Source organism: Erythrolamprus reginae, chromosome 9, assembly GCF_031021105.1.
Source record: "Erythrolamprus reginae isolate rEryReg1 chromosome 9, rEryReg1.hap1, whole genome shotgun sequence".
NCBI lineage: Eukaryota > Metazoa > Chordata > Lepidosauria > Squamata > Dipsadidae > Erythrolamprus > Erythrolamprus reginae.
This window is the reverse complement of record NC_091958.1, coordinates 33,614,403-33,626,566: the sequence shown is the minus strand read 5'-3', so window position 1 is coordinate 33,626,566 and position 12,164 is coordinate 33,614,403.

Sequence of the window (12,164 nt, the reverse complement as noted above, 5' to 3'; positions counted from 1 at the left end):
TTTCATCAAGTCCAATAAGAACCAAGAGCAAAACAAAAAAATGCAAAAAAAAATTCTAGCCAGGCAGCATCCAAATTATGATTTATGCCCTGTATGTAATTTGTCTTATATACCAGAAACTTTAATTCAGCAAGACAAAGAAAATGGCATTTATTCTGGATGTCACTTGTCTCCGTTTAGAAACCAATATAGAGAAAACTGACTTGTTTTTGCTCTAAATTGTTCAGCTGCCTGGAGAAATGTAAGTTTGGAATCTTCAATATGACACTTTTGAGAGCCTTTTGGCCAAAACATCCCCTACCACCCACATGCAAAGAAGAAAGATGTAGAGAATAAAGAAGATGGATTTGATGGAGAAAAAAGAGATTTGTTACCAAATAACAAGAAGGGGGACATATAACAAGACTTCAAAGGACCTTGGAAGACTTCTAGTCCAATCCCTGCCCAAACAGGAGACCCTCTATCTGGACAAATGGCTGAACAGTTTCTTCTTGAAAACCTCCAATGATGGAATTCTCATAACGTCTGGAGGCAAGCTCTTCCACTGACTAATTGACCCTACTTGGATCGAGAGGTTCTTCTCACAGTCACTCATGCACTTATGGACTATTGCAATGTGCTTACATAGGGCTGCCCCTGAAGAGTGTTTGGAGACTACAGTTGGTCCAGAATGCAGCTACACGAGCTATTGTGGATGGTCCTAGATACTCCCACACTACACCAATTCTCTATGAGCTGCACTGGCTTTATTGGTTTCTGGGCACAATTCAAGGTGTTGATTATTACCTTTGAAGCTCTACATGGCTCAAGGCCAGAGTATCTCCGAGACTACTTTTTATCACATATCTCCCAGCGATGGCTGAGAGCCCACAGGGCTGGCCTTCTTCGGGTCCCACCAGCTAAACAATGTTGGCTGGTGGGTCCACAGTGGAGAGATTTCTCTATGATGGCTTCAACTCTCTGGAATTAGCTACTTCCTGAGATCTGCACTAGTCCCACCTTACTGGCCTTCCAGAGAGCTGTAAAGACCTGGCTTTTTTGACAGGCCTGGGACCATTGACCTCAGCAGGATGATTAGCGAGGTCGGCCCATGATGACTGTAACCACCGTTCCCTGTAAGCTGTGCGCGCGGGCACGCGCACACCCCAAAATACCCCCCCGCACACCCTTTTCCAAGGGCGCGCAAGGAGCCGAGTGTTGGAGTTGGGGGCAGGGAGCGGCGAAAATGCGGAGGCGCCACACGCGTTCCCCATCCCCCTGCCAGCTGTGGAGCCACGGCCACCCCCACCTCCCCACAATGCCTCCGGCCCCCTCGCGCCCCTGGCCTCTCACCGCTGCCCCCTGCCTGCCCGATCCACCTCCTCTCCAGCTTTCTCCGCCTCCCGCCTTGGGGCGCGACTTCTCCCGCAGCAGTGGCGGCTGCGACTTCTCCTCCTCATCCGCACTCCCAGCCAGGGGGCTGTGAGAGGGTTTTCACCATGCGTTTCGGGAATGCCTGCCCCTCCCCTCTCGCAGCCCCTTCACTGGGAGCGCTTTCGTCCCGAGCTTTCAGCAAGGGGGCTGCAGTAGAGGCAGGGCAGGCATTCCCAAAGCGCTCGGAGAAAGCGCTCTCACAGCCCCCTTGCTGAGAGAGAGAGAGAGAGCAACAGACAGAGCAAGATGGAAAGAGAGAGGGAGAGAGAAAGTAAGTGAGAAAGAGAGAGAGAGAAAGAGGGGGGAAGAGAGAGATAGCAAGAGAGAGAAAAGAGAAAGAAAGCAAGAGAGATAGAAAGAAAGAGTGAGAGAAAAAGAAAGCAGTAGAGAGAGAGAAAGAAAACAAGAAAGTGAGAGAGAGAGAAAAAGAGAGAGAGAGCAACAGACAGCAAGATGGAAAGAGAGAGGGAGAGAGAAAGTAAGTGAGAAAGAGAGGGGAGAGAGATAGCAAGAGAGAGAACAAGAGAGAGAAAGAAAGCAAGAGAGATAGAAAGAAAGAGTGTGAGAGAAAAAAGCAATAGAGAGAGAAAGAAAACAAGAGAGAAAGAGTGAGAGAGAGAGAAAGAGAGAGAGCGAGAGAGCGAGAGAGAGCGACAGAGTGAGATAGAAAGAGGGGGAGAGAGAAAGAGAGAGAAATGACTCTTGATTTAAAGCATATAGTAAAAAGCACCCAAATAATAACAGAGAAAAAAAACCAGCCTCATTTGTTTGTGTGTGTGGTTGTGTGTGTGTGAACTCTTGAACCATTTCCAATAGCCCTCACCTGTTATTGGAAATGGTTCAAGAGTTCACATACACACACACACAAGGGGGGAGGAGACAGGGATGGAAAAAGAGAAGATAGTAATAATAGTAATAGATTTTGGTTTTGTTTTATTATTAATTTCTTTTAATAAAAAAGAAGGGAATTTTTTCTTGTTTATTTGTTTATTTGTTTATTTATTCATTCATTCACTCACTCACTCACTCACTCACTCACTCACTCACTCACTCACTCACTCACTTACTTATACTTCTATGCCGCCCAGTCCCAAAGGGACTGCTGCTCAGACACTACTTTTCCGCCCACACAGGAAAAAAATTAGAGGGAACATTGACTGTAACTATTGTAAAATGAAATATGTTTTTTATATTCATCTAGACCTGTTTTTTGTTGTGAGCCACCCTGAGTCCTTAGGGAGTTGGACAGCTATAAGAAAAATGGATCCTCAATAAAAATTAAATCTATCAATATAAAGTATAAGTGTACATTTAAGAAAGTTAAATATACTAACATCATAGGCAATGTTCCCTCTAAATTTTTTTCGGTATGGGCGGAAAAGTATAGTGTCTGAGTGACAGTCCCTTTGGGACTGGGCAGCATAGAAAAATAAATAAATAAATAAATAAATAAGAAAAAATCGCCTTCTTTTTTATTAAAAGAAATTAATAATAAAACAAAACCAAAATCTATTACTATTATTATCTTCTCTTTTTCCACCCCTGTCTCCTCCCCCTTGTGTGTGTGTGTGTGTGTATGTGTGTGTGTGTATGTGTGTGTGAACTCTTGAAACATTTCCAATTAGACGTGAGCTATTGGAAATGGTTCAAGAGTTCACACACACACACACACACACACACACAAACGGCTGGGGTTTTTTTTCTCTGTTATTATTTGGGTGCTTTTTACCATACGCATTAAATCAAGAGTCATTTCTCTCTCTTTCTCTCTCCCCCTCTTGCTCTCTCTCTCTCTCTTTCTCTCTCTCTATTGCTTTCTTTCTTTCTCTCTCACTCTTTCTTTCTATCTCTCTTGCTTTCTTTCTCTTCTCTCTCTTGCTATCTCTCTCTCCCCCTTTCATCTCTCTCTCTCTCTTTCTCTCTTGTTTTCTCTCTCTCTCTCTTGCTTTCTTTCTCTTCTCTCTCTTGCTATCTCTCTCCCCCCCTTTCTCTCTTTCTCTCAGCAGCGGTAGTAGCCGTGGGGCAGCGGCAGGGTGATCAGCTGTGAGGCGGAGCTCTGGAACGGAGGCACCGATGGTGAGGGGGCTGCGAGAGCACTTTCTCTGAGCGCTTCGGGAATGCCTGCCCTGCCTCTACTGCAACCCCCTTGCTGGAAGTCTGGGACGAAAGCGCTCCCAGCGAAGGGGCTGCGAGAGGGGCGGGCATTCCCGAAGCCCACGGAGAAAGCCCTCTCTCGCAGGTCCCTGGCTGGCTGGCAGCGCTTTCGTCCCGCAGCCACCACCGCCATGGCAGAAGTCACGCCCCAAGGCAGGAGGTGGTGGAGGAGGAGAGGGGGCGGATCGGGCAGACGGGGGACAGGGCCGAGAAGCCAGGGGCGTGTTTGGCCGGAGGCATCGTGGGGAGGCAGGGGCGGCCGCGGCTCCCTTTCCTCCTACTGTCGCACCTCCCCATCCCCGCCCACCCCGCAGGCTGGCAGGGGGATGGGGAGCGCACACCCATGGAAAAGGGTGCATGCGGGGGTATTTTGGGGTGCGCATGCGTGCACGCGCGCAGCTTACAGGGAACAGTGATCATAGGTTTTATTAACTTACGGAAATGTATATAGTTTGCAAGGTATTCTGGCCGCTCAGACCCAACCTACAGTATCTCCAGTGGTTGCTTCTGCACATGCGTGTAAACAAAGAAACCGGCAATTTTTGCTACCGGAAGGATGTCTATGCGTGAGATTTCAGCTGCTGCACAAGCGCAGCAGCCGGAAGCTCATTGCAGCACCTAGACGGGCAGCTGGGGCCAGCAGCAAAAGTGGCCTGCTCTCTGCTCTTCCGTGCAGCAGGAGAGAGATCCCTGTGGCACGGGAAAGCACAAAGCAGGCCGCACGGCTGGAGTTCGGGGCCACCCAGCCCCATGTCATGCTCTCGGGAGCCCTGCAGGAGGTCACACACACCGTAGCATGGTAATGGTCGGGTGGGCTGCAAGAGGCGCAGCTGCTGCGAGTGGTGAGACAGAGCTGCCATGAGCAGCATGGCGGGGCGAGTGGAGGCAAGCGGCAGCATGGCAGAGCGGGCAGTGGGCGGGCCCCTCACAGCGGAGTTGCCACGAGTGATGGGACAGAGCTGCCATGAGTGGTGTGGTGGGGCAAATGGTGCCAAGGCAGTGTGGTCAGTGGGCGGGCTGCTCACAGAAAAGCTGCCACAAGCGGCGGGATAGAGCCGGCATGAGCGGTGGAGTGGGGTGAGCGCTGGCGAACGGCGGCAAGCAGCCACTTACCTTGTTTTCGTCTATTTCTGAGCCTTTTTGCTTCTGCACAAAAAGAAGCATGCACAGAAGCAAAAAAACCCCTTGAAATCTCACACTTCTGTGCGCACGCAGAAGTTGAATCCCTCACCGGGCGTGCATACTTCTGGCCCATTCCGGTAGGGCTGGGATTGGTGGCCTTCTCCTGTATATATACCATCAGTGGCCAGCCTGTAAGCGTCTAATCTATATGACAAATGTGGCAACATTGCTTATTTCTTTCCCTAATGGTATTAAACTGACAAAGACAACTGGTAAGAAACACTATGTACTTGGTAATATTTGGATTGTTATTCTGACTTATTATGTGCATGACTTTATACTGTTTATAGGAATATAATAATTTCATAATAATAATTTATTAGATTTGTATGCCGCCCCTCTCTGAAAACTCGGGGCAGCTCACAACATAACAATAGTACAATACATTACAAATCTAATATTTAAATTTAAAAAGTAAATTAAAAAACCATTAATATAAAATAATCAATATCATAAAATCACTACTACGCACTTGTACACACTCAACCCAATTAATCATACTACAGAGGTCAGAGAAACAACGAAGGAGGGAGGTAATCATCCCCATGCCTGGCAACAGCATTTTACAGAAGGGGAGGAGGGGAGGGCTGTTTGAATCTCTAGAGGAAGTTGATTCCAGAAATAATATGTTATTTCTCAAAGTAAACTTTAATTCAAGTTAGTATATCTGTATGTGGCTGAGTAGTTATTCACAACTAATCATAATAATAATAATAATAATAATAATAATAATAATAATAATAATAATAACAACAACAACAACAACAATAACAACAACAACAACAACAATAATAATAATAATAATTTATTAGATTTGTATGCCGCCACTCTCCGAGGACTCGGGGCGGCTCACAACTACATAAACAGTGTACAAATCCAATTTTAAAATACAATTTAAAACCCTTATAATAAAATAAAATAATCACACAACCAATCAAACCATACACCAGCCTTGACAATTGGGGTGTTTTGCTCTATGCTCTAATCTAAACGTTTCTGAGTGTGCACAACCTTGGTAAACAAGGATTACTCTGCTCATAAATTGACACTTCTTCAAGCTTCTTGGATGAGAAGTGAAACATCTTCAAGGAAAAACAAAATCAATTTGCCTTTTGAAAAAAAAATCACCTTTGGGTACAGTCAGATTTGCAAAATTACCTTACTTTAGCCCATTTAAACTAAAGTATTTTGGGTCATAATGGTAGCTGCTTTCTTAGTCACATCTATCTCAGGGAGCAGGCAGAAAATAAGATTACAAACCGTCTCAAGGACTGAGCAGCCGAACCAGTTTGCTTACTTGATTATTCATTATTAATTTTCTATTAATGCTCTAGGTCTAGGACGAAGGGTATGGACACTCACAGAATATGGAGCCATGGTGGGTTGCTCCGGGTTGGCACTAGTTTTTAGAACCAGTAGCACCAGAAGCGGGAGGCTCCGCCCACCCACCTGGGATGCTTTTGCGTATGCGTAGAAATGTTATGCATGGGCAAAACAGTGGCAAAATATTTTACAAGCTACCACTGGTGTGGAGACTCACAGAGCTTGGCATTTTCAAGAAAAGAAGCAGGGAATTGCTTTAATAAACAGATTGAAAGGTTTATCAGACTTCCCTAGAACAAGAGGGGCAGAGAGAGACAAAGAGAGTGAGAGAGAGAGACAGAGACAGAGAAAGGCAGAGAGACAGAGAGAGAGAGAGAAAGAGAGAGACAGAGAGAGAAAGAAAGAGAGAGACAGAGAGACAGTGACAAAGAAAGAGAGAGAGAAGAGAGACAGAGACAGACAGACAGACAGACAGACGGACAGACAGACACCATCTCCCCATCTCTATTCTCTCCTTACGTCTCCTGGTGCTACTCAATAAATACTAAGCAAGGGGACAACTGCAGTAATAGCACACCTGGGATCTATTCCATCCTTTCATGCCACCGTTGTGAAGAGGTGATAGCAGGGACAAACATGGCCCCCTCCGTATTGCTGACACCAACAGATTTGGTGCAAAGCACAATGTTAGGGATGGCTCAGCTGGGGCTTTGCAAGGCAGGCAAAGTGGTTTTTGGCTCAATATATCTTTCTCCTCTCGCTCAAATTACTTAGTCCACAACCTGCATTCCTCACAATAACCACCTTATCCTGACATGCCACAACGGGCCAATATATTGAATGAACAATGAACCAGGTGATTGAGATACCGACCGAGCAATTAAATTACCCCTTCAGATTTGAGCAAGGAGAAAGATTGAGGTAGGGTGCACTGTCTGTAGGAATTCACCAAAGGATTCGAGATGGGAGTGATTGGCTTCACTCAAAGTGATTTATGGTGTTTTTTTCATTTGGATGTGGGGAAAATCATTTAATCAGCTCCCACATATACATAGCCCGACTTCACCTCCGTCAGACTTGAAGCCATCTAGGCTTTAGGTCAGGTATGCAATGAAAAACAAAAATTCTAGAAGGGACCAAATAAATTTCCCATCACCTGAAGTAAAGATTTTTAGATTTGATTAGATTAAGAATTGGAAAGGAGGTCATCAAGTCCAACCCCCTGCCCAAGCAGGAGACCCTACACCATTTCTGAAAAATGGCAGCCCAGTCTCTTCTTGAAAGCCTCCAGTGATGAAACTCCCTCAATATCTGAAGGCAACTTCTGTTCCTTTACTTGATTGTTCTCTCTGTCAGAAAATTTCACCTTATTTCCAGGTTGAATCTCTCCTGGATCAGTTTCCATCCATTGTTTCTTGTCTAGTATTTGGGAGCTTTGGAAAATAGCTTTACAGCCCTTTCTAAGCAGTTTACAGAGAGTCAACCTCTTGCCCCCAACAATCTGGGTCCTCATTTTGATAACCTTGGAAGGATGGAAGGCTGAGTCAACCTTGAGCCTACTGAGATTCAATCTGCCAAACTGCTGGCAACCAGTGATCAGCAAAAGTAGCTTGCTTCTTCATATGTCAGATAAATTACTATTATGGACTTGATCAGGAAGTCCAAGTTTTAGGAACTTTATAGTACAACTATGGCATAGGGATTAACTCCAGTTTACTAATTGGGTTTCTTTCAGGTTTGTTCCTATAAGAGAACAAAATGGAATGGACTTTAGAGGTCTTCTACTCCAACCCCATCCCAACTTAGTGACTGAACAATAAGAACAAAATCATCTTAAAATACAATCCAGGATTAACTTCTGTGCTTTTAGGGATCTTACAAAGAATCAATTTGTATTGGATTATTTTAGAATCTGTCCAGTTTCTCCTGTCCTTTCCATTATAGCAAGTCTTTAGATCACTGGCATCCTAATTTTAGGACAAAGATTCTGGTTAAAAAAAACCACTGGAGCAAAACTAGCTAAAAAAGCCAACACAATTCTAAACTGCATGAACAGGGGGATATACTCCAAGACCAGAGAGGTAATAATACCACTCTATAAGGCCCAGGTCAGACTGCACCTGGAGTATTGCATCCAGTTCTGGTCACCATACTTCAAAAGAGACATAGAGACTCTGGAAAGGGTGTAAAAAAGAGTAACTAAAATGATAAGGGGACTAGACACCAGGCCATACGAAGAGAGGTTGATGGAACTGGGCTTGGATAGTCTAGTAAAAAGGAGGGCTGGGGGGACATGATAGCTGTATACAGGTACTTAAGGGGTTGCCATGGAGAGGAGGGGGTCACACTATTTTCCAGGGCACCAGAGAGTCGGACGAGGAACAACAGTTGGAAGCTGACCAAGGAAAGATTCAACCTTGAGATAAGGAAGAACTTCCTGACGGTGAGAGCGATCAACCAGTGGAACGGCCTGCCAGCGGAGGTTGTCAACTCCCCAACTTTGGACATTTTCAAGAGGAGATTGGACTGCTGTAGGATTTCCTGCTCAAGCAGGGGGTTGGACTTGATGACCTGTAAGGTCCCTTTCAACTCTAATAATAAATAAATAAATACAGATACAACTTCTTAGAAAGAACACTCAACTTTTTGGTTTTGGCCTGCTATAAGTTAGGGAATTATATGCAAAGAACATCCCAATGAATATAACCTTTTGCATGATGCAGCCAAGCAATGTTTATGAGCTTCATTCTCTCAATCACACCAAGAACCTAAAGCCTTCTCACTGAGTGAGAACAAAACTGAAGAAGAAAGCTCGGCTTCCCTTTAGTGTGATGTACCACCAGGGGAGCATCAGGAAAGATCTTCAGAGAAGCCACAACAAACCACATCTGAAGCTTCTTGATGTTTTTTTGGCAGAACAGCTGAATTCACTCAGGGAGCCTCAAGGCATGCAAAGTTTTGTCATGTGAGTCACGCACAGACGTCTCCGAGAACTATTCTGTCTACATTTACCTGAAAGCATGAAAAAGCAAGAAGTAAAATTACCTGGGTTTTTTTAAAAGAAAAGAGAATCGAACTGTCAAAATGGCTTAAAATGTTCTCAGGAGCCTCCCAAAACACCGTGAATGAATGCATGTCATTGTGCTTAAGGTATCATGGCTTGTTGCTAGGTAACTGTTGCTCTGTCATTACAAAAATCGAAGTCTATGTGAAGGTTTCATTGTAGCCTATCGGGAGATGAAGAAAGGCTGTCCAGACAGCCTTCATTCAGTCAAGAATTGATTTTCAAGCTTGTTGTGGTTGTTGTTGTTAGTTGCAAAATCTTGTCTGACCAATCACAATCCCATGGACAATGTTCCTTCCTGTCCTCTACCATCCCCTGGAGTCCATTTAAGCTCATGCTGACTGCTCCAGTGAGTCCTTCCAACCACCTCATTCTCAACTATCCCCTTCTTCTTTTGCCCACCATTGTTCCCAGCATTAGGATCTTCTCCAGTGAGTCCTTCCTTCTCATTAGGTGGCCAAAGCACTTGAGTTTCTTCTTCTGGATATGGCCTTCTAAAGATCAGTCAGGGTTGATCTCCTCTAGGACTGACCGGTTGGATCACCTTGCAGTCCAAGGGACTCGCCAGAGTCTTCTCCAGCACCAGAGTTCAAAGGCCTCAATTCTTTGGTGCTCAGCCTTCCTTGTGGTCCAACTTATACAGACATACATTGCAACTGGGAAAACCATAAAGGAATGGCAGAAAGTGAAGAAGAACTAAAGAGCCTCTTGATGTGGGTGACGATGGAAAGTACAAAGGTTGACTTGAAACTCATCATTAGAGGGCACCCGGCCCTCTTGATTCCGCTCAAAATAGATGGGAAAAAATGGAGGTGGTGGACAGATTTTATTTTCCAACATGTGGGGACATTTGGGGACAAAGTTGGAGTAATAAAGGGGAGTTAGAACTGTTTTCTGGTCTGTGTTGCTTCCGTGGCTCACCCCAGGTCATCATACTTGTAAGCACTGTTCCCCGTAAGCTGTGCCCATCCGCATGCGCACGCCCCAAAATACCCCCCCCCATGCACCCTTTTCCACGGGTGGGTGCTCCCCATCCAGCGGGCGGGGAGGCGCTGGCAGTAGAAGGAAAGGGAGCTGCGGCCACCCCTGCCTCCCCACGGTGCCTCTGGCCCCCTTGCGCCCCTGGCCTCTTGGCGCTGCCCCCCGCCTGCCCGATCCGCCCCCTCTCCTCCTCCTCCGCCTCCTGCCTTGGGACACGACTTCTCCTGCGGCGATGGCTGCGACTTCTTCTCCTCCTCCTCATCCGCCTTCCCAGCCAGGGAGCTGCGAGAGAGGGTTTTCTCCGCGTGCTTCAGGAATGCCCGCCCCACCCCTCTCGCAGCCCCCTCGCTGGGAGCGCTTTCGTCCCGGACTTTCAGCAAGGGGGCTGCAGTAGAGGCAGGGCAGGCATTTCCGAAGCACTCAGAGAAAGCGCTCTCGCAGCCCCCTCACTGACAGAGAGAGAGGGGGGAGAGAGAAAGTAAGTGAGAAAGAGAGAGAGAGAAAGGGGGGGAGAGAAATAGCAAGAGAGAGAACAAGAGAAAGAAAGCAAGAGAGATAGAAAGAAAGAGTGAGAGAGAAAGAAAGCAATAGAGAGAGAGAAAAAACAAGGGGGAGAGAGAGAGAGAAAGAGAGAGAAATGACTCTTGATTTAAAGCATATGGTAAAAAGCACCCAAATAATAACAGAGAGAAAAACCCCCAGCCGATTGTGTGTATGTGTGTGTGTGTGTGAACTCTTGAACCATTTCCAATAGCTCATCTGTTATTGGAAATGGTTCAAGAGTTCACACACACACACACAAACACAAACACACCACACACACAAGGGGGGAGGAGACAGGGATGGAAAAAGAGAAGATAGTAATAGTAGTAATAGATTTTGGTTTTGTTTTATTATTTATTTCTTTTAATAAAAAAGAAGGGAATTTTTCTCATTTATTTATTTGTTTGTTTGTTTGTTTGTTTGTTTGTTTGTTTGTTTGTTTGCTTATTTATTTATTCTTCTATGCCGCCCAGTCCCAAAGGGACTGCCGCTCAGACACTGTACTTTTCCGTCCACACCGGAAAAAAATTAGAGGGAACATCGCTTGTAAGTCTGAAAAGTACAATTCTCCTTCTTCTCCCATGTCTCCTTGACAGCCTAAGAAACAAGGAAGGGTCTCTCCTGAGCCTTTTGCCTCATCCACTATTCAGCTGTAGGCTACGCGGTGTCTTATTTGATAGCAATAGCAATAGCACTGAGACTTATATACAGCTTTACAGTGTTTTACAGCCCTCTCTAAATGATTTATAGAGTCAGCCTCTTGCCCCCAACAATCTGAGTCCTCATTTTACCCAACGTGGAAGGATAGAAGGCTGAGTCAACCTTGAATTGGTCAGGATCAAACTGCTGTCAGTGGGCACAATTAGCCTGCAATACTGCATTTAATCACTATGCACCATTGATGGAAGGAAGGAAGGAAGGAAGGAAGGAAGGAAGGAAGGAAGGAAGGAAGGAAGGGAAGAGAAACAGCAATAGCAATACCACTTCACAGTCCTTTTACAGCCCTCTCTAAGCAGTTTACAGAGTGAGCCTATTGCCCCAAGCAATCTGAGTCCTCATTTTACTCATCTCGGAAAGAGGGAAGGCTGAGTCAACTTGGAGCCTGGTGAGAATCAAACTGCCAAATTGTAGGCAGCCAGAAGTCAACCGAAGTAGCCTGCAATACTGCGCCACCACAGATCTTCCATTGGCAGCATCTCTGGATCCAGTCTCCCAAGCTCTTTCTCACATAGTATCAAGATTAAAACCCTTTAAACATTTTTTTAAAAAAACTCTCAGGCATGCTGCTGCAGAATACTTGCTGATGTGTTTTTATAGTTGTTAGGCAAAAATTGGCAACACTGTAGGTCCTGTGACCTGCCAGAATTAAAGCAAAATATACCATTCATCATTGGTAATATTTTAACAAGGGGGTCTAATTAACACAAGGACATTCACACACACACAAACAAACACACACACACACACACACACAACTTTGGCTGCCTCCTTACAAAATATTGTT